Source organism: Anabrus simplex, chromosome 2 (genome assembly GCF_040414725.1).
Source record: "Anabrus simplex isolate iqAnaSimp1 chromosome 2, ASM4041472v1, whole genome shotgun sequence".
NCBI lineage: Eukaryota > Metazoa > Arthropoda > Insecta > Orthoptera > Tettigoniidae > Anabrus > Anabrus simplex.
In genome coordinates, this window is record NC_090266.1 from 237,823,349 (window position 1) to 237,846,223 (window position 22,875).

The window sequence follows — 22,875 nt, forward strand, 5'->3', positions numbered from 1 at the left end:
TCACTGGAATAACACTCCCTAAACCCGAACTGCTTTCTATCAAGCCAGTTACTAATTTTGCAAACGTGTCTAATATAATCAGAAAGAATGCTTTCCCAGAGCTTATACGCAACCAGAGGTGCCAACCTTTGAGGTGGGTTTTCAGTAATCCCCCTTTCACCCCAAAAATTGTTGAGTCAAATCCAAGGTATCATCTACCTTCTCGATAATGACATCCCCTTTGCCTTTCCCGACAGCAATCTGTTCTGAAGTATTTCATATTACACAGCAAAATTTGCACAATACCAGTTAGTTCTGTCATAAAATATTCTTTGCAGCTTGTTTCGCACCCAGCAGTTGCTTTTCAGTGTGGATTTCCTTGAAGCATCCTTCCCCCTGCGATGGAATTTTCACCTTCTGAACTATAAGAGTTTCCAGTGTACATGTGCTCAGTGTAGACCTGAATTCCCTCCGATTTTTCCTATCAACAATGAAAATGCTTTCTGCGGGAGAGTTACTGTCAGGTACACTTAATGCTGTAAGTACAATATTACCTAAGATTTTATAAAGGAGAAGAGCTCTTTTAATCACAATGAATTTTCAACGCTCACGGGTAGCAAACGGAAGTGACAGCCAAAGTATTGTTGCCAACTCACAAACGCTGAAAAGAGGAGGATATTGTCGCTTTTCATAATAATATCTCCTTTGACCGTAGTGCCAAAATCGTGCAGTGAAATCCATAATAATTACGGATAATCCGTAATAGTTGGCACCTCTGCACGCTACATATGTTCCACTGATTGGCCTGTAATTATCTACTTTATGTCTAATACCCTTTCCTTTGTACGCTGGAGCTGCTATAGCAACTCTCCATTCATTTCGAATAACTCCTTCTTGCAAACAGTAATCAAATAATTATTTAAGATATAGCACGATATCCCAACCCACTGCCTCATAAAACCCCAGAAATCTTATCAATCCCAGAGACTTTTCTAGCCTTCACCTTTTGTATCTTTTTGTAAATGTCTTTATTATCATAAATTAATTACAGTACTTTGGCGGTATCTGTTACCTCCCCTACCTGGACATTACCCTTATTTCGAACTATCTTTACACACTGCCAACTGAATACTTCTGTCTTCTAGAAATCCTGACGTACATACTCCCCTCATTCATTAATAATCTCTGGAATGTCGTTCCTGAAACCCATTTCTGCCTATAATTACCTAGGCAGTAAACAGTGATGTAATTTTTCTCCGAGTGCAATGTTCAGTAATTGTGTTTGAGAGATGTGTAATGGAACTAAAGACGAGAGTAATGAACATCTTAATGCTTGCTGTACTTGCATATTTCAGAATTCGTGTGGTAGCCAAGTGTTGGACTCGGCAGACACTCTTGTTTCCCATAACCTCATTAACGTTCAAGATAAAATCTCTGGAACCTGAATTATCGTCTAAAGATGAAAGTATCAAAATGCTAATTATTGATCTAGAGCAGGGCCTCTCAAATGCCCAAAATCTCACGCGTGCAAATCGAGGCACAGAGACTCCATGCACTGTGCATCGGTCCGACTCAGCTCAACTCAGCTTGACTGGGATGGTGTAGTGTGCCGAGGGTGACGAAGCGTTCGGTGATAGACGGCTTGTTTATCAGTGAAATAGATAAGCGCAATACAACAACATAATAATCGAGCAACCTGTTTTGAAGAAAGCAAAGACTTCCAAAAGTCCATTTCAATCAAACTTGGAACTTGCGTACTTTTTGTCAGTCGTGACGATAAAGCCAAATGCTTAATCCATGGGACAATAATTTTGTGATAATTTAATCAAAAGAACTATTTCCCAATACAAAGGCTGTGCTCAAATTCTGCGAGAATTTTATAATCTATCAGTTTCATGTCTTTATTGATACTTGTATTCACAATTACATAGAATGGGTACCGTCCACCTAATCAGTACTTTATTATGTCTTATTACTATGCAGTACCGTCTTTGTAATTGTGACTACAAGAATTTGTCGAAGGAAGATTTTCCTAAACTGCATCGAGAAGCATCTAAGATTATTTCTTTGTTTGGTTCCACGTGCATATGTGAAAGGTATTTTTTCCTGTTTTGGGACTGTACCTTAATTAAGGCCATGGCCGCTTCCTTCCAACTCCTAGGCCTTTCCTATCCTATCGTCACCATAAGACCTATCTGAGTCGGTGCGACATAAAGCCACTAGCAAAAAAAAAAAAAAGAAAGAAAAAAAAAAAGAAAAAAAAATTGCAGTGAGGGGAGTATCAGCGGGGAAGGTGGAGAAGGCGAAGACAGGCCGAACGGGTGAGACAGGTGTAGGGGAAGTGGAGTGGGGGTTTTCACTCTGATCAATCTAGTGAAGTCGTCTCCTGCACCCTGAGAGGCCCTGATCTAGAGAATGCATTCGTTGAGTTGAAGAAACTAAATAATGCTGAAATGTTAGCACAATGCAGAAGTGATTTTGAACTGGTTAAGTCAAAGAATTTTAGGCATACCTAGCCACATGTTATATTTAAGGAAACTTTACGGCATAATTTAGCGACAAAAACATTTTTAAGATGTTAGAGTGTGAGAATGAAGAGATACACGTAGAATGCGAGACACCTGCAGTATCGAAAAAGGAAGAAAAGCACGTTGGCGACCGAATCAGAAACAAGCCCGTATGTTAACAGTGGGGTAGTCTATAATAAAGAATGCTGGACACAAAGTTGAAGAGAGTATTGCTTACTGCTATCCAGGCATACGAGTTGGCCAAGTGGTATCGCATGCCAACATTGACAATACAGAAGAAAATCCTGACACTATGATAGTTCACATTGGCACAAACGCTATTCATAATTTGCCAACACCCAGTGACATAATGGTTGAGACTGATGCCCTTATTACTGTGATATAAAGGCAGGTCTCCAGCGGCAAAGCCTGATGGCTTGGTTACACAAATTAAAAAAATATATAAAAATGATTGAGAATGAAATTTTAAACACAGTAAAAAAAAAAAAATCAAAACATCGCAGCACAAAACGCAAACAAACAGGTTAGGAAACATGACAACTACAGAATGGATGTGGAAATGGCATGGAACCCTGTGAGGTAATTGAACGTAGCCTTTTGCGAAGAAGGAAAACGTAGAGGGTAATCATCCTTGGATTAAACACATTTATTTTAAGAAGAAGGAAACAAATCAAAGCTCATAATACAGTAGAAAGGAACAAATCAAAGACTCAAAATAGAAAGATCTTTACAAGGAAATTTAGGATTTAACCACACCTGCAGAAATGCGCAGTGCGCTAAAAGAAATTTAATCACAAAATTTGAATCTAGAAACACTATTCAATGATACATGTCATTTAAAATGAGAGCTAATCCCAATCTACTCCAAAGTAGAAATAAAAACTGAACACAGAGGTACAGAAAACTTGCATTACTATCTAAAACACTTCAGGTAATGTGTATAGATTTTCAGTATTATGTAAGGCAACACAGAAATACGGGGAGGGACTTCAGCCGTCTTTACCGATATAGTCACTGTTTCGTCATGTTGGACAGTCATCCTGCAATCTTGTTCATCAGGAATACTATTGCACGCAACATAGTTTCTGTTAGGCACATAAATGAGCGAATGATGTGGGTAGATTTGGCAGTTGGAGGAATTAGGATGAGAACTGTTCCAATGTATTCATCATGTGAGTGTGCAGATGAGACTGAAGCTGACAAGTTTTATGAAGCAATGAGTGACATCGTAGTCAGGGTAAACAGCAAGAATAGGATAGTGCTAATGGGTGATTTCAATGCGAGTATTGGAAATAGAACTGAAGGATACGAAAGAGTGACTGGTAAATGTGGGGAAGATATGGAACGATGAAATGAGAGCAGCTTGTAAATGTAAAAAGAAGGCTTATCAGAAATGGCTCCAAGAAAGGGCCAATGCAGACAGAGATTTGTACGTAGATGAAAGAAACAGAGCAAAACAAATAGTTGTTGAATCCAAAAATAAGTCGTGGGAAGATTTTGGTTATAACCTGGAAAGACTAAGTCAAGCAGCAAGGAAACCTTTCTTGTCAGTAATAAAGAATCTTAGGAAGGGAGGGAAAAAAGAAATGAACAGTGTTTTGGCTAATTCAGGTAAACTCATAATAGATCCCAGGGAATCACTGGACAGGTGGATGGAATATTTTGAAAATCTTCGCAACGTAAAAGGAAATCTTCATGGTGGTGTCGCAAACAACCGAGATCATGGGGAGGAGGAAAGTGATGTTGGAGAAATTACTCTTGAGGAAGTGGAAAGGATGGTAAATAAACACCATTGTTATAAGGCAGCAAGAATAGATGAAATTAGACCTAAAATGGTGAAGTATAGTGTGAAGGCAGGGATGAAATGGCTTCATAGAGTAGTAAGATTAGCATAGACTCTTGGTAAGGTACCTTCAGATTGGACAAAAGCAGTAACTGCACCTATCTATAAGCAACAGAACAGGAAGGATTACAAGAACTGTCGAGGTATCTCAATGATTAGTATACCAGGTAAATTATTCACTGGCATCTTGGAACGGGGATGCGATCAGTGGTTGAAAGGAAGTTGGATTAAAAGCAGTGTGGTTTCAGACTACAGAGGTTCAGATTTTCAATATGTGCCAGGTAATTGAAAAATGCTACGAGAGGAATAGACAGTTACGTTTATGTTTCGTAGATCTAGAGAAAGCATATGACAGGGTACCGAGGGAAAATATGTTCACCATACCGGGGTATCATGGGATTAAGGGTAGATTATTAAAATCAATCAAAGGCATTTATGTTGAAAATTGGTCTCAGTGAGAATTGATATTAGAATGAGTTCTTGATTCAGCATACTTACTGGGGTTAGACAAGGCTGTAATCTTTCACCTTTGATGTTCGTAGTTTACATGGATCATCTGCTGAAAGGTATAAAGTGGCAGGTAGGAATTCAGTTAGGTGGAAATGTAGTAAGCAGTCTGGCCTATGTTGACGACTTGGTCGTAATGGCAGATTGTGCCAAAAGACTGCAGTCTAATATATTGGAACGATAAAATAGGTGCAATGAGTATAGTATGAAAATTAGCCATTCGAAGACTAAATTGATATCAGTAGGTAAGAAATTCAGCAGAATTTAATGTCAGATTGGTGATACAAAACTGGAACAGGTAGATAATTTCAAGTATTTAGGTTGTGTGTTCTCCCAGGATGGTAATATAGTAAATGAGATTGAATCAAGGTGCAGTAAAGGTAATGCAGTGGGCTCGCAGTTGCGATCAGCAGTATTCTGCAAGAAGGATGTCAGATCCCAGGCAAAACTATTTTTACATCGGTCTGTTTTCAGACAAATTTTGCTTTACAGGAGTGAAAGCTGGGTGGACTAAGGATATCTTATTCGTAAGTTAGAAGTAGCAGACATGTAGTTTGCGAGAATGATGGCTGGTACAAACAGGTGGGAACAATGGGAGGAGGGTACCCGGAATGAGGAGATAAAGGCTAAGTTAGGAATGAACTCGATGGATGAAGCTGTACACATAAACCAGCTTCGGTGGTGGGATCATGTGAGGCGAATGGAGGAAGATAGGTTACCTAGGAGAATAATGGACTCTGTTTTGGAGGGAAGAGAAGTAGAGGATTGTGGCGACATTTAGTAAATTCACAGAGGCGTGCAGAGTGAACGCTGAAAGGCATAATGGTCTATAATGATGACGTATGTATGTAGTAACTATCGCTCATGTTATTACACAGTAAAGAAACACAGTCATCCATTGGGTTGTGGAATTTTTGTTTATATGCATATTTTGTTGTGGAAGCCATGTGTTTAAGAGATTAGAAAAACTGAGAACGCCATATAGGTCTATTTCATCAAGCTCGCCATTCCCCAACAACACAGAATATTCAGTAGTAAGCAGATCAAAACAATGAAAATTCGATTGATCAATTGACTGATCATAGTTGCTACTGCTTGCTATAGGCTATCCATATAGCATTTGATGCTATCCGTTACTTCACATTTGAGATCACACTTGATTTTTTAAATGTTATTAAGTTTTCTTTACAATTTATTCCTGGCATAAAAGACATGCCCTAGATTACTGTTATAAAAACTGAAAAATGTGCTCCTATGACACGGATAAATATGGTATGTCCATTTTATCGGGCAGAAGAACGAATTGCCAGATTTTTTCCTGAATTCCCGGACATTTCCTGGTTTTCCCATTATTTATAGAATTCCCTGACATTTCCCGGTTTCCCCAGTTTTCCATATGGGTGGCCACCCTGAATATGCTTCTAATAATGAGAGGTTAATTTTAAAGATGAACATGATTTTAGTGAAAGACATAATATTTTAATCATATCATGTACATTTTTTTGTAATGTGTGTTTGTCAAAATTTTCTTAATTCCTGTATTTTTGAGCTGAAGTTGGCTCCAGGTGAACTGAAACTGGTACTTCATTATTAAACATTGATATTGTACTTTTATAGTGTTCATTGGTGGAACATCCTTTGGAATATTCTGCTAAACTAGATAATCATCAACACGGAAATGAATATCATCAACTATGTCAGGTAAGATCTAAGTGGCCCACACATGCAGCGAGCTTGTCTGGATCTATGTGGTTTAATGTCATTCTACATGGTTTAATGTCATATCAGGATATTAATGTAGTCTCACAAAACCCGTTGTATATCCATTTTTCATTTACTTGTTACTTACGGTGAAATTAAAGGTGTTAAATCATACATTTTATCATAGTGCTTTTATGAGTAGAGTAGCGAGAACACCTATCTCTCAGAAGAAGGTGAAGCGACTCTGCATGTCAACAGTTAGCTCATGTTTCATACAAAGCTCGAACCAAACAGGGCAGTCCCCAGCTGGCAAATTAACCACGTTTCAATACATTCCATTTTCCAAGAGGTATTTGTCCAATTTTCAAAATAATTATGCTGCTGAATTTGCAATGTTTGTAGGTTTAAGGCTGTGTGTAGAAAATAGTTTAATTCCAATTAAGAAAACAAAGTTAGTAACATTATCTCAGAAGATATTGACACTATGAGAAAGTACTGTAAGTCTGGTTATGAGCCCCTTGATACTATTACTGAACATGAAAAGAGAATGTCGATATCAGTCAATCATTACTGATCTGCATTTAAGGCAGTCGCACAGGTGAAAGATTCCCTATCTGCTGTTTCCCTAGCTTCTTCTTAAATGATTTCATAGAAATTGGAAATTTATTGAACATCTCCCTTGGTAAGTTATTCCAATCCCTAACTCCCTTTCCTATAAACAAATATTTGCCCCAATTTTTTCAGCTTGAGTTCCAACTTTACCATCGTATTGTGATTTTTTCCTACTTTTAAAGACACCACTCAATTGGAATTCAAGAGGACATTTTGAGGCAAATATTTGTTTTTAGGAAGGGGAGTTTGGAATTGGATTAACTTACCAAGGGAAATGTTCAATAAATTTTCAATTTTTTTGCAATCATTTAAGAAAAGGCTAGGAAAACAACAGATAGGGAATCTGCTACCTGGGCGACTGCCCTAAACGCAGATCAGTAGTGATTGATTGACTTATTACTCCACTAATGTCATTCCATGCCCTCCCTCCACTGACAGTTTGGAACATACCACTTATGTAAAAAGTTTCAAACAAATTTATTAAAAATACTTAAAGTATTGGATTGGTGGTTTTTAATAAATTTGTTTGAAACATTTTACATTCTTTACTCCAATACGGCTATCATAATGAGACGCATAGCATGTAACATACCACTTAGTCGAGCAGCTCGTTTCCTTGGGGTCTTACCAGAGACTTGTATGCCCTCACCTTTACATCCTTACTACAAATCCTAAACGCCCTCATAACCATGTGTAGAGAACTGTACCCTTTATTTACAATAACATTTATGTGAATACCCCAGTGGAGATCTTCCCTTGTATTAACACTTAGGTACTTACAGTGATCCCCATAAGGAACTTTAACTTTCACCCCATCAATGCAGTAATTAAAACTGAGAGGACTTTTCCTATCTGTAAAACTCACAACCTGACTTTTAACCCCATTTTGGGATGGTTTTAAAGCAATTGTTGAGGAATGTGAAAACAGGTTTGTACCTTTAAAGGTGGTAAGAAATGGTAAGGACCCACATTATTATAATAGAGAAATAAAAGAGATTAAGAAGGAGGTGCAGATTGGAAAGAAATAGAGTTAGAAATGGCTGTGGAAGTAAGGAGAAATTGAAGGAACTTACTAGGAAATTGAATCTAGCAAAGAAGGCAGCTAAGGATAACATGATGGCAAGCATAATTAGCAGTCATACAAATTTTAGTGAAAAATGGAAGGGTATGTATAGGTATTTTAAGGCAGAAACAGGTTCCAAGAAGGACATTCCAGGAATAATTAATGAACAAGGCGAGTGTGTATGTGAGGATCTTCAAAAGGCAGAAGTATTCAGTCAACAGTATGTAATGATTGTTGGTTACAAGCATAATGTCCAGATAGAGGAGGAAACTAATGCTAAGAAGGTATAAAAATTTATACATGATAACAATGACATTTACAGCAAGATACAAAAGTTGAAAACTAGAAAAGCAGCTGGAATTGATAAGATTTCTGGGGATATATTAAAGACAAAGGGTTGGGATATAGTACCATATCTGAAGCACTTATTTGATTATTGTTTGGTTGAAGGAGCTATACCAAATGAATGGAGAGTTGCTATAGTTGCCCCTGTGTATAAAGGAAAGGGTGATAGACATAAAGCTGAAAATTACAGGCCAGTAAGTTTCACATGCGTTGCATGCAAGCTTTGGGAAGGCAGTCTTTCTGATTATATTAGACATGTTTGCAAAATTAATAACTGGTTCGATAGAAGGCAATTCGGTTTTAGGAAAGGTTATTTTACTGAAGCTCAACTTGTAGGATTCCAGCAAGATATAGCAGATATCTTGGATTCAGGAGGTCATATGGACTGTATCGTGATTGATCTGTCTAAAGCATTTGATAGGGTGGATCATGGGAGACTACTGGCCAAAATGAGTGCAATTGGACTAGACAAAAGAGTGACTGAAAGGGTTGCTATATTTCTAGAAAATAGATCTCAGAGAATTAGAGTAGACAAAGTCTTATCTGACCCTGTAATAATTAAGAGGGGAATTCGTCAAGGCAGTATTATTGGACCTTTATATTTTCTTATGTATATAAATGACATGAGTAAACAAGTGGAATCAGAGGTAAGGCTTTTTGCGGGTGATGTTATTCTGTATAGAGTGATAAATAAGTTACAAGATCGTGAGCAACTGCAACGTGACCTCGATAATGTTGTGAGATGGACAGCAGGCAATGGTATGATGATAAACGTGGTTAAAAGTCAGGTTGTGAGTTTCACAAATAGGAAAAGTCCTCTGAGTTCTAATTACTGCATTTGTGAGGTGAAAGTTCCTTTTGGGCATCATTATAAGTATCTAGGTGTTAATATAAGAAAAGATCTTCATGGGGTAATCACATAAATGGGATTGTGAATAAAGGGTACAGATCTCTACGCATGGTTATGAGGGTGTTTAGGGGTTGTAGTAAGGATGTAAAGGAGAGGGCATATTAGTCTTTGGTAAGACCCCAACTAGAGTATGGTTCCAGTTTAACCAAGCTCGATAGCTGCAGTCGCTTAAGTGCGGCTAGTATCCGGTATTCGGGATATAGTAGGTTCGAACCCCACTGTCGGCAGCCCTGAAAATAGTTTTCCGTTGTTTCCCATTTTCACACCACGCAAATGCTGGGGCTGTACCTTAATTAATGCCACGGCCGCTTCCTTCCCACTCCTAGCCCTTCCCTGTCCCGTCGTCGCCATAAAACCTATCTGTGTCGGTGCAACGTGAAGCAACTAGCGAAAAAAAAAAAAAAAAAAAAGTTCCAGTTTATGGGACCCTCACCAGGATTACTTGATTCAAGAACTGGAAAAAATCCAGAGAAAAGCAGCTCGATTTGTTCTGGGTGATTTCCGACAAAAGAGTTGCGTTACAAAAATGTTTCCAAGTTTGGGCTTGGAAGACTTGGGAGAAAGGAGACGAGCTGCTCGACTAAGTGGTATGTATTAAATAACACTAGAATGTTTATATTGTTCTCCCACCTATTCAATACAATACAATCTTAAAAGTTAGGACTTTGTTCTTATGAAAATATTAGCATAAAATTAATACATTAGATACATTACATTTTAAGATTGTATTGTATTGAATAGGTGGGAGAACAATATAAACATTCTAGTGTTATTTAATACAAATACTTTCAATGCGGACCCAAGAATGAATTTTATCACGTGTAATAAGTGGTATGTTCCGAGCTGACAGCGGAGAGATGGCGTAAAATGACATTAGTAGACGAATAAGTTTGAGTGGTGTCTATAAAAGTAGGAAAGATCACAATATGAAGATAAAGTAGGAATTCAAGAGGACAAATTGGGGCAAATATTCATTTATAGGAAGGGGAGTTAGGATTGGAATAACTTACCAAGGGAGATGTTCAGTAAATTTCCAACTTCTTTGAAATCGTTTAAGAAAAGGCTAGGAAAACTGCTACCTGGGTGACTGCCCTGAATGCAGATCAGTATTGATTGATTGATTGATTGATTGATTGATTGATTGATTGATTGATTGATTGATTGATTGATTGAATATAGTATGATTAAGTAGTATTTAACTTTGCACTCCTTAGCCATTCTTTATGGAATAACGAAAAGAAAAGAAAAGAAAAGAAAAATGAAATAACTCATTCTGCGCAAAAAAAATTAAAAGAAAAAAATATTATCTAGGATAGTGTCGTAGGTACCACATCGTAATTGGTGTAAAACCTTCAATTATTATGTTTAATATACAGTATTTTAATTATAGTTTATAGAAGGCTAAATTATCTTTTATTAGAGGTTAAATATGATTAATATATGATTTCCCTGTAAATATGTAGTATAAAATTGTATAACCTCAAATACGTATTGTGTATTGTTTAACCTCAAAATCTATAGAGTCAAAAGCGGTAGAAAATTCCATAATGTTCGTATGTTAGACTTATTGTACTATAATTTGGTATATATGAAGGGTTCTGGAAACTTACTGTAAGGTTTTATTATCCGGATACTGGTAGAGACATTACGAATGTTGTAGATATTTCCATGTACATTTTTAAATAGCGGAGGAGGGTACCCATTCGACTAGCTGGTCGATCGACGTTTCGAGTGTGTTGTAAGAACTCTTCCAGAAGTCTATCTTTCTAGATGGTTGATCGAGTAGTATAAATATCGAGCTGTCAGTCAGTGAAGGCAGTTCTCAGTTCTAAGTTCGCAGATCTTGGTTCTTGGGACTCAGGCAAGTGATGGACTGGGAGTGACTGTTGGGCTCCAAGGTGGAGTCTGAGTACTGGACTCAAGTGAGTCAGGCGGTGAATTCAAAAGAGAGTAGTGCGCGCGTCAGTGTTGTTGATATCTGTACTTGTCAGAATCGACTTCAGGGTACTCCGCTATTGAGTGTTGTATATAGTGTCATTTGCTACTGTGTATAATTGTGTGTGGTGACGTACAGTGTAAATAAAGTAATTTATATAAGGAAGTGAACGTGTTCTCGTGTGATATTTATTTACGTCAAATAAAATCGCAACATAGAACGATAATAGTACACAACGATCACACGACAATAAGGTAATTAATGTACTATACAACACTACAATACTACTTAATCATACTATATTTTATCGTACAATACCCAAACAGCATAAAAAGTACCATTAATTACTGAATACCGAAAGGAATGCACAAGAATTTGACAATTCTAAACTGCAATTAAACCTATCCTGATAACAACAACAGAATTCTAGTAAGAGAGTCTTTACAGATATTTCTACTATACTACACAAATATTTTACAGTAATAGAATTAGCATGCTAATTTCTAATAAGATACCACAATACACTACAGTAATTTTAAATTACATTCAGACGAATCCTAATTACAATATGTTATGACTAAGGACAAACAGAAATGAAAATTGTGAGTTTGAAATTAACAAGAACTACTCAAAGATTACCAACAAAGCTAAATGCGTAGACCGATTATTATTAGTACTATTTTTTCCTACTATGCTGTAACAGATACACATAAAATATACATATGAACATAGCAGGCAAGATACTATCTAATATACCCTATCTACTCTACAATTCTTAACTGTAATATGGATATATGATTTTTACAGCTGATGGATTACTATTATTTTCCCTACTACGCGGGATGGCGAATAAAAGAGACCTTAAATACTGAAAAAGAAGAGGTTGTCTACGATAATTTCTCAACAAACAAAACAAACTTCTGTCAAAACTACACCGGGGACTTGAATTGCAATATTATTGGGATATAGGAATTTGATTATTAACTTTTACTCGATGAATAAACAAAGGTGCAAAGTACAAAGTATGTCAGGGACTTAGAACAACAAACTATCAGATTACAGTAATCAGCTGATTCTTGTATTTGTTTACTCAGCTACCATATATTCTTTGATTACTTCAGAATGCAGCAAACATCTGTCAACAATCCAAAGACTGTCAGGTAATTATCCAGTGAAATACCGTGTATTCTCTTTTTAACTTCTTTCTAAATCAAGGTTTACAGGCATATCATACTATTTAGTTGAATAAATTATTACCTTCGTGACAGTATGAATGGATATCTATACGAAATTCCGGGTTTATATAATATGCATGTGAAAGCTGCGGAAGTTACAACTCCTTATGATAATCTGCCTTTATAAGTATTATACCAATGAATCTACAGATTTTAAAAAAAATATTTTAAAGAAAAGTTAATATTATTACCTAAATTATTTCCTAAGCCTAAGTTCGAAACAAAGTACACTTAGCTAGCCTACTTAACTTAGAAAACATAATCTACTGAACTACTTGATATAAAATTCTAATAAAAATCACTCCTCCCAATTTCTACCAACAAGCCCTAAACACCAATATAATTATAAATAGCACTAAATGGTTCATACACACAAAATTAAACAATTTCAGTAGGTTTTAACTACTTTATCACTACGATAATGCAAGAGCATTCTCAATAGCTGACCATTCACAAGCGCGCCCAACAACAGAAAGTCTTGATATCTTACACCGTACAGGACTTATTTGAGATGGACAACTTAGCTGAATAACCATGTACTGTACATATTTACACTCACAAATGTAAACAACTACTTTTGAGTCAGAAAGAATGGTATTCTAATGCACTGCCACAACAGTATGCCGTTGCATGCCCGGATTACCTCTAACTGCTTACCTGTAGTTAGCGATTCAGTATGGGCAACTAAAATTGGGTGACTACGATCTATTAGATCATTTATAGATTATATAAAAAATACCCTCCTCTGCGAACCATGTGACCTTGCCGCGGTGGGGAGGCTTGCGTGTCCCAATGATGCAGATAGCCGAGCCGCAGGTGCAACCATATCGGATGGGTATCTGTTGAGAGACCAGACTAACGAATGGTTCATCGAAAGGGGGGTAACAGCCTTTCGGTAGTTGCAAGGGCGGCAGTCTAGATGATTGACTGATACGGCCTTGTAATAATACTCAACATGGCTTAGCTGTGTTGATACTGCTACACGGCTGAAAGCAGCGGGAAACTACAGCCATAACCACCTCCCGAGGACATGCAGCTCTCTCTGTATGAATGATGGACTGATGATGGCTTCCTCCCGGGTAAAATATTCCGGAGGTAAACTAGTCGCCCATTCGGATCACCGGGTGGGGACTACACGAGAGGGGGCGATCATCAGGAAGATGGATACTGACATTCTGCGAGTCGGAGCGTGGAATGTTAGAAGTTTGAATCGTTGTGGTAGGTTAGAGAATCTGAAAAGGGAGGTGGATAGGCTAAAGTTAGATGTAGTTGGTATAAGTGAAGTACGTTGGCAGGAAGAACAGGATTTTTGGTCAGGCGACTACCGAATTATCAACACGAAATCAAACAGGGGTAATGCAGGAGTTGGTTTAATAATGAATAAGAAAATAGGGCAGCGGATAAGCTACTACGACCAGCATAGTGAAAGAATTATTGTCGCCAAGATAGACACCAAACCAATGCCCACCACAGTAGTGCAGGTCTATATGCCTACTAGTTCAGCGGATGATGAAGAAATTGAAAGAATATATGAGGAGATAGAAGATTTAATACAATATGTCAAAGGTGACGAGAATCTAATTGTGATGGGAGACTGGAACGCAGTGGTAGGCCAAGGAAGAGAAGGTAGCACAGTAGGAGAATTTGGATTGGGACAAAGGAACGAAAGAGGAAGTCGGCTGGTTGAATTCTGCACTGACCATAATTTAGTCCTCGCCAAGACTTGGTTCAAACACCACAAACGACGGCTGTATACGTGGACGAGACCTGGAGACACTGGAAGGTATCAAATAGACTTCATTATGATTAGGCAGAGATTCAGAAACCAGGTGTTGGATTGCAAAACTTTCCCAGGAGCAGACGTGGACTCTGACCACAACTTGTTGGTCATGAAATGCCGTCTGAAGTTGAAGAAATTGAAGAAAGGAAAGAATGCAAAAAGATGGGATCTAGACAAGTTGAAAGAAAAGAGTGTGATGGATTGCTTCAAGGAACATGTTGCACAAGGACTAAATGAAAAGGCCGAAGGAAACACAGTAGAGGAAGAGTGGAGAGTCATGAAAAATGAAGTCAGTAGGGCTGCTGAAGAAATGTTAGGAAGGAAGAAAAGATCAACTAAGAATCAGTGGATAACTCAGGAGATACTAGACCTGATTGATGAACGACGAAAATACAAGAATGCTAGAAATGAAGAGGGCAGAAAAGAATACAGGCGATTAAAGAATGAAGTGGATAGAAAGTGCAAGGTAGCTAAGGAAGAATGGCTGAAGGAGAAGTGCAAGGATGTCGAAGGCTGTATGGTCCTGGGAAAGGTAGATGCTGCATACAGGAAAATCAAGGAAACCTTTGGAGAAAGGAAATCTAGGTGCATGAATATTAAGAGCTCAGATGGAAAGCCACTTCTAGGCAAAGAAGACAAAGCAGAAAGATGGCAGGAGCATATCCAACAGTTGTATCAAGGTAACGATGTAGATAATTTCGTTCTGGAACATGAAGAGGCTGTTGATGCTGATGAAATGGGAGACCCAATTTTGAGGTCAGAGTTTGACAGAGCTGTGAGTGACCTAAATAGGAACAAGGCACCTGGAATTGATGATATTCCCTCTGAATTACTGACTGCCTTAGGAGAAACCAGCATGGTAAGGTTATTTCATTTAGTGTGCAAGATGTATGAGATAGGAGAAGTCCCATCCGATTTTCGGCAGAATGTTGTTATACCTATTCCCAAGAAAGCCGGTGCTGACAGGTGTGAAAACTACCGCACTATTAGTTTAGTATCTCGTGCCTGCAAAATTTTAACACGTATTATTTACAGAAGAATGGAAAAACAAGTTGAAGCTGAGTTGGGGGAAGATCAATTTGGCTTCAGAAATAATGTAGGAACACGTGAAGCAATCCTGACTTTACGTCTGATCTTAGAGGATCGAATCAAGAATGACAAGCCCACGTACATGGCATTCGTAGATCTAGAAAAGGCATTCGATAATGTTGATTGGACCAGGCTATTTATGATTCTGAAGATGATAGGGATCAGATACCGTGAACGAAGAATTATCTACAACCTGTATAAAAATCAGTCTGCAGTGATAAGAATCGAGGGCTTTGAAAAAGAAGCAGCAATCCAGAAAGGAGTGAGGCAAGGCTGCAGTTTGTCTCCTCTCCTTTTCAATGTTTACATAGAACAGGCAGTAAAGGAAATCAAAGAGAAATTTGGAAAGGGAATCACAGTCCAAGGAGAGGAAATCAAAACCTTGAGATTTGCCGATGATATTGTTATTTTATCTGAGACTGCAGAAGATCTCGAGAAGTTGCTGAATGGTATGGAGGAAGTCTTAGGTAAGGAGTACAAGATGAAAATAAATAAGTCCAAAACAAAAGTAATGGAGTGCAGTCGAACGAAGGCAGGTGATGTAGGAAATATTAGATTAGGAAACAAAGTCTTAAAGGAAGTAGATGAATACTGTTACTTGGGTAGTAAAATAACCAACGATGGCAGAAGTAAGGAGGACATAAAATGCAGACTAGCACAAGCAAGGAAGAGCTTTCTTAAGAAAAGAAATTTGCTCATTTCAAACATTGATATCGGAATTAGAAAGATGTTTTTGAAGACTTTTGTGTGGAGCGTGGCATTGTATGGAAGTGAAACATGGACGATAACTAGCTCAGAAAGAAAGAGAATAGAAGCTTTTGAAATGTGGTGTTACAGAAGAATGCTGAAGGTGAGATGGATAGATCGAATCACGAATGAAGAGATACTGAATCGAATTGGTGAGAGGAGATTGATTTGGCTAAATTTGACGAGAAGAAGAGATAGAATGATAGGACACATCTTAAGACACCCAGGACTTGTTCAGTTGGTTTTTGAAGGAAGTGTAGGTGGCAAGAACGGTAGGGGTAGACCAAGGTATGAATATGACAAACAGATTAGAGCAGATGTAGGATGCAATAGTTACGTAGAAATGAAAAGGTTAGCACAGGATAGGGTGGCACGGAGAGCTGCATCAAACCAGTCTATGGACTGATGACTCAAACAACAACAACAACATCAAAAATACCTGCCAGGCACTTCGCGAACGTTCCTTGTTAGCATAGAACTAGTGAACTGTCACTGAATTGACAGCAAAAGTTTAAAGGATAGAAATCACTCCTTTTGCTGCTTCATTTAGCGGCCAGTTACAACTTGGTCACAGTAACTTGATAAATATCAATATACCCACAGAGAACTATGAATTATTACATCATCAGACTTACCTTTTTTTCTCTCGTTTGCTATAGCATACTTCACACTGGCACACAAAACCTTGTGGCTTTTTGCTGTACGAGATGGTGATTTCCTCATCCTTTTTGATTGGTCTATTTGCTGTGATGGTCATGATAACAAATCCATCTTTGATCATCTTATCCACATCAGCATTAGGATCACAAGAATGATTTAAAAATCTGAAAGAGTGAAAGGAAGAAATTAAAATTTGTAAGAAACATTCATAACACAGTTAGAAACATTTTTTTTAAAGAACTGTTTGAGCATTATCTAATTTTCCTAATTTTTTATTTTTTATACTGTGTCTCCCACTGACACAGATGGGTCTTATGGCCATCGCAGGAAAGGGCTAGGAGTGGGAAGGAAGTGACTATGGTCTTAATTAAGGTACAGCCCCAGCATTTTCTTGGTGTGAAAATGGGAAACCACTGAAAACCATTTTTAGAGCTGCTGACAGTGGAGTTCGAACCCACTATCTCCAGAATGCAAGCTGACAGCTTTGAGACCCAGACTGCTTAACCTTGCTCAGTTTTCTAATTCCTCTTCAGTAGAGTAACCTTTGACTCAAAAAATCATAGTGATTTAAGGTAATGAGTATTTTCTAAGAGTTTTCTTTTTTTATAGCTCAACTGGTTGTAAGAATATTGGATTAGCTACTGAAACTGTCTGGAAGAATATCTGTTAGGCTTCTGAAATGGTGATAGGTCAAACCAGTTCAATTGTATGTACTACTTCATTCATTCACACTCCTTACTGTGGATCATTCAAATGAAGTAGTTTGTTCATGAAGTAAAGAAGCCTGACAAAGTTGCTCACTATGTCATTCAGCAGTGACTTCGTTCACATTCACTCAATAAATCTTCCTAATACTTTAAAATATCACCAACAGATGGCAGAGCTATGTAATTATGGACATCCTATGGCTTACTCGCTTACAGCATCTAGATGATGGACATAATGGTACACTCTGGTCCAAAAAAAAGATCCCCATTACGTATACTGGCCCAATATTTCAATTTCAACATCATTTTCTCCAGACTTGCATTGGTACCAGCATTTTCGTGCTGTCAGTTTATTTCCTATGAAGTTAAGACACTCTTCAAGTGTTATTAAAAGCTCAGTTTTGATAGGTTAATTGGAGTAATGTGAATGATTGAACAACGTGATAAGATTTATCTTGATATTGGCCGTATTCACGGTACCAGCTTCCGAGGCACATTCAAATACGGCGCCTAGGAGACATTACAATATTTGGTCACAAGATGGCACATACATGCCTGAAGTTGACAAAATTCCCACCATATACCTCTAGTTGTACGTACTTCCGTCTGACTTCTTATCAGTTATTCTTCAGTAAACTGGCCTTTAAAAAGAGAAACCAATCTGGTAAGATTTTAGAGAGCTATTGTTCTGTTTTTCAGTAGATAGAATTGTGCTCCCATAGCTTACTGGATTTTGAGAGAATTTAAGATTGATATTTGTGTTTTTAGGTTATGGGGAGGAAGAAAGACCTATCTCCAAGGAAGCATGGCATGTCATGATTCTTGCGTTCAGTTCCCAAGGAATATCCAACAGGGAAATTGCTAGGTTATTCATTGACCACAAAACAATGGGTAATGTTTTAAAGAAACAAAAGGAAACAGGGATGATAAGTTTGAGGCGTAAATGTGGTCGCAAGAAGAATGCCAGCCCAAGATTGTGCAGGGCGCTGAAAGCAATGGCGAAACAAGGACAAATATTGAGTTCCAGGCAGCTTTCGTGCAAGTTGCAACATGTTCTAGGTATTCCGTTTCATACCAACAGTGCTAAGACGTCTCTCAGATATGAACATTAAAAAGAAATAGCCTGCAAAGAAGCCACTCCTGACAAAAAAGCATATCCAAGACAGAAAAGAAATTTGTTGAGATGTATGAAAATTGGACAACTGAGGATTGTGTAGGGTGATTTTTTTTTCAGACAAAAAAAATGTAATGTGTTCAGTAATGATGGTGGTGTAAAACTGTGGATGGAGCCTGGAGAGAAGTTAAAGAAGGAATGTGTTGTGGAAACTAAGAAATTTAGTGAGTGTTATGCTGTGGGGAGCAATAACTTCCAAAGGGGTGGGAAGAATTAGTTCGCACGGGTTCAGTCAATGGAACGGCATACTGTGACATCATTAAGATGGAAGTTTTGAATACTGCTAGGGACCATTTTAGTGGTGCAAACCTAGGACCGTTCATTTTCCTAGACGACAATGCCAGTTGTCACCGATCCAGGGTTGTCCAGCAATGTATCTCAGATCTCGGCATTCAGCGATTATGGTGGGCCCCATATTCACCCGATATGAACACCATTGAGAATTTATGGGCTATTGTGTCTGCAAAACTCAGGAAACATTGTTACACTACCAGAAAAGAATTAATTAAAAAAATTGTTGAAGTGTGGTATTTTGTTAAGAATGAAGCCATGAGCCATGGTATCATAAAATTGAGCCTGCTACTTGCGAAAAACTTGTTCAGTCAATGCCACAAAGAGTCCAAGCACTCAAAAAGGCTAAAGGTGGTCACACAAAGTACTGAAGCATGTCATATATTTTGTAGAAATCCTGTATATTGATATTCTGAAATAAAACATTCAAATTATTTCTCAATACTCTCTTAAAATATGTTTTTCCTTAAAACATGCAGGTTGGGATATTTCTCTGGACCAAAGTGTATATGAGATTAAATCAGTCCTTTGTAACAAACTGGCACAGAACAAACTATACTTTCCACAGTCTATTGCAAGGAATGATGAGAAGCGTGACTAAGTTGGATATTGATATATTTAACACTTCACACTCCCACCATATGAAAAAAACTACAATATTAAATGTACTAAAACATAATCATTAGTAACCCAGCCTATTTGTCATATAATACTGGACAGTGAGATAATTAGTATTTACATTACCAATTTCTCTTTTATGCCTTATGTAAAAATTTCTTAGTTGCATATTTGCAACTCTGTAACATGGTTTTATGCCATCAATAAATATTATTATTATTATTATTATTATTATTATTATTATTATTATTATTATTATTATTATTATTATTATTATTATTATTATTATTACAAACAGAGAAGCCTGTCTCATATAAAGAAGGAAATATGTGTAAGACCACAGTTGACAGGTAGGTTGGGCCTGAAAATGAAGGGGTAATGAATGATGGGTGGGGGAAGAGAACGAGTGAGCGAGCGAGCGGCAGATGAATCAAATTAGTTGTGAATGTTACGAAGTGTGAGAACTGTGAAGTTTTTGAACTACCAGTTCATTGAAATTGAGTGGTGAATGGCTTGTGAATGGTCGGCTGTTGAGAATGCTCTTGCATTATCGTAGTGATAAAGTAGTTAAAATCTACTGAAATTGTTTAATTTTGTGTGTATGAACCATTTAGTGCTATTTATAATTATATTGGTGTTTAGGGCTTGTTGGTAGAAATTGGGAGGAGTGATTTTTATTAGAATTTTATATCAAGTAGTTCAGTAGATTATGTTTTCTAAGTTAAGTAGGCTAGCTAAGTGTACTTTGTTTCGAACTTAGGCTTAGGAAATAATTTAGGTAATAATATTAACTTTTCTTTAAAATATTTTTTTTAAAATCTGTAGATTCATTGGTATAATATTTATAAAGGCAGATTATCATAAGGAGTTGTAACTTCCGCAGCTTTCACATGCATATTATATAAACCCGGAATTTCGTATAGATATCCATTCATACTGTCACGAAGGTAATAATTTATTCAACTAAATAGTATGATATGCCTGTACACCTTGATTTAAAAAGAAGTTAAAAAGAGAATACACAGTATTTCACTGGATAATTACCTGACAGTCTTTAGATTGTTGACAGATGTTTGCTCTCCGACGTGATCAAATAATATATGGTAGCTGAGTAAACAAATACAAGAATCAGCTGATTACTGTAATCTGATAGTTTGTTGTTCTAAGTCCCTAACATACTTTGTACTTTGCACCTTTGTTTATTCATCGAGTAAAAGTTAATAATCAAATTCCTATATCCCAATAATATTGCAATTCAAGTCCGTGGTGTAATATTGACAGAATTTTTTTTTGTTTGTTGAGAAATTATCGTAGACAACCTCTTATTTTTCAGTATTTAAAGTCACTTTTATTCTCCGTCCCGCGTAGTAGGGAAAATAATAGTAATCCATCAGCTGTAAAAATCATATATCCATATTACAGTTAAGAATTGTAGTGTAGGTAGGGTATATTAGATAGTATCTTGCCTGATATGTTCGTATGTATCTTTGTGTGTATATCATTTATGTGTATCTGTTACAGCATAGTAGGAAAAAATAGTACTAATAATAATCTGTCTACGCATTTAGCCTTGTTGGTAATCTTTGAGTAGTTCTTGCTAATTTCAAACTCGCAATTTTCATTTCTGTTTGTCCTTAGTCACAACATATTGTACTTAGGATACGTCTGAACACAATTTAAAATTACTGTAGTGTATTGTGGTATCTTATTAGAAATTAGCGTTCTAATTCTGTTACTGTAAAATATTTGTGTAGTATAGTAGAAATATCTGTAAAAATTCTCTTAATAGAATTCTGTTGTTGTTATCAGGATAGGTTTAATTGCAGTTTAGAATTGTCTAATTCTTGTCTATTCCTTTCGGTATTCAGTAATTAGTGGTACTTTTTATGCTGTTTGGGTATTGTAGGATAAAATATAGTATGATTAAGTAGTATTGTAGTGTAGTAGTACATTAATTACCTTATTGTCGTGTGATCATTGTGTACTATCCTAAATAATATTTCTTTCCTTTCATTTTTTTTGCACAGAATAAGTTATTTCATTTTTCTTTTCTTTTCATTATTCCATAAAGAATGGCTAAGGAGTGCAAAGTACAATACTACTTAATCATACTATATTCAATCAATCAATCAATCAATTAGTATTGATCTGCATTCAGGGCAGTCGCCCAGGTGGCAGATTCCCTATCTGTTGTTTTCCTAGCCTTTCTTAAACGATTTCAAAGAAGTTGGAAATTTATTGATCATCTCCCTTGGTAAGTTATTCCAGTCCCTAACTCCCCTTCCTATAAACAAATATTTGCCCCAAACTACTCACACTGGGCAAGTCACCTACCAACCAAAGAGGTAAAAATCATTCAGGAAATGTGTTTTTTTGCTATCTGCTTTACGTCGCACCGACACAGATAGGTCTTATGGCGACGATGGGATAGGAAAGGCCTAGGAGTGGGAAGGAAGCAGCCGTGGCCTTAATTAAGGTACAGCCCCAGCATTTGCCTGGTGTGAAAATGGGAAACCACGGAAAACCATCTTCAGGGCTGCCGACAGAGGGGTTCGAACCCACTATCTCCCGGATGCAAGCTCACAGCTACGCGGCCCTAACCGCACAGCCAACTCGCCCAGTGAGAAATGTGAAAAGGGTAGAGAGATAAATGCTATTGTGTAACATGTCAATTCCTACCCTCAAAATTAACCCAGTATGGCTCTCATGAACACCATTATCTGCACAAAGAGCTGAATTTTAAAAATTAGTCCTGAACAATTTTAAGCCAGATATCCTAGTGCTGCAAAATACTTATATTTTCTGAAAATATTCAAGGAGGGACTTTCACTCTGTTTCAGATGGCCACAGGTTGATAAATGTGGCAAGTGAGAGGAACTCTCAACTAAAATTAAAAATAATATGCTTAATAATACAGCAAAACAGTTAGCTGTTGCAGAACTTATCTTGGACAAGAGACAGGCAGCGAAGTTTTCTTCTCGCATTTTTGAAATTAAGAGGAAAAGCATTGATGATCAAGTAGTTGCTAGAATTACTATTGACCTCGTACAAAATCTATGCCTACGAACTACGTACTGTCAGCTTTTAATCCAGCATGAATGAACATTGTATCTTATCATCATTATCATAATCATCACAATTGTCAATAAT

At 37.2% G+C, this 22,875-nt stretch overlaps 1 protein-coding gene across 3 annotated transcripts in view; it reads left to right on the top strand.

Annotated features, from left to right (window-relative positions):
- LOC136864021 (zinc finger protein 277) overlaps positions 1 to 22,875 on the top strand; it is a 190,149-nt gene that overhangs the window by 160,075 nt on the left and 7,199 nt on the right. Inside the window, exon 9 of one of the 3 annotated variants that reach the window (XR_010859252.2) lies at positions 6,475 to 6,558. The exons of 1 other annotated variant lie outside the window; for it this stretch is intronic. The gene's annotated coding sequence lies outside the window, so the exon portion shown is untranslated. Of the gene's footprint in view, positions 1 to 6,474; positions 6,559 to 18,410; positions 19,395 to 22,875 lie in introns of those variants that run through there. One more of the 3 variants, XM_067140523.2, reaches the window with a different exon arrangement.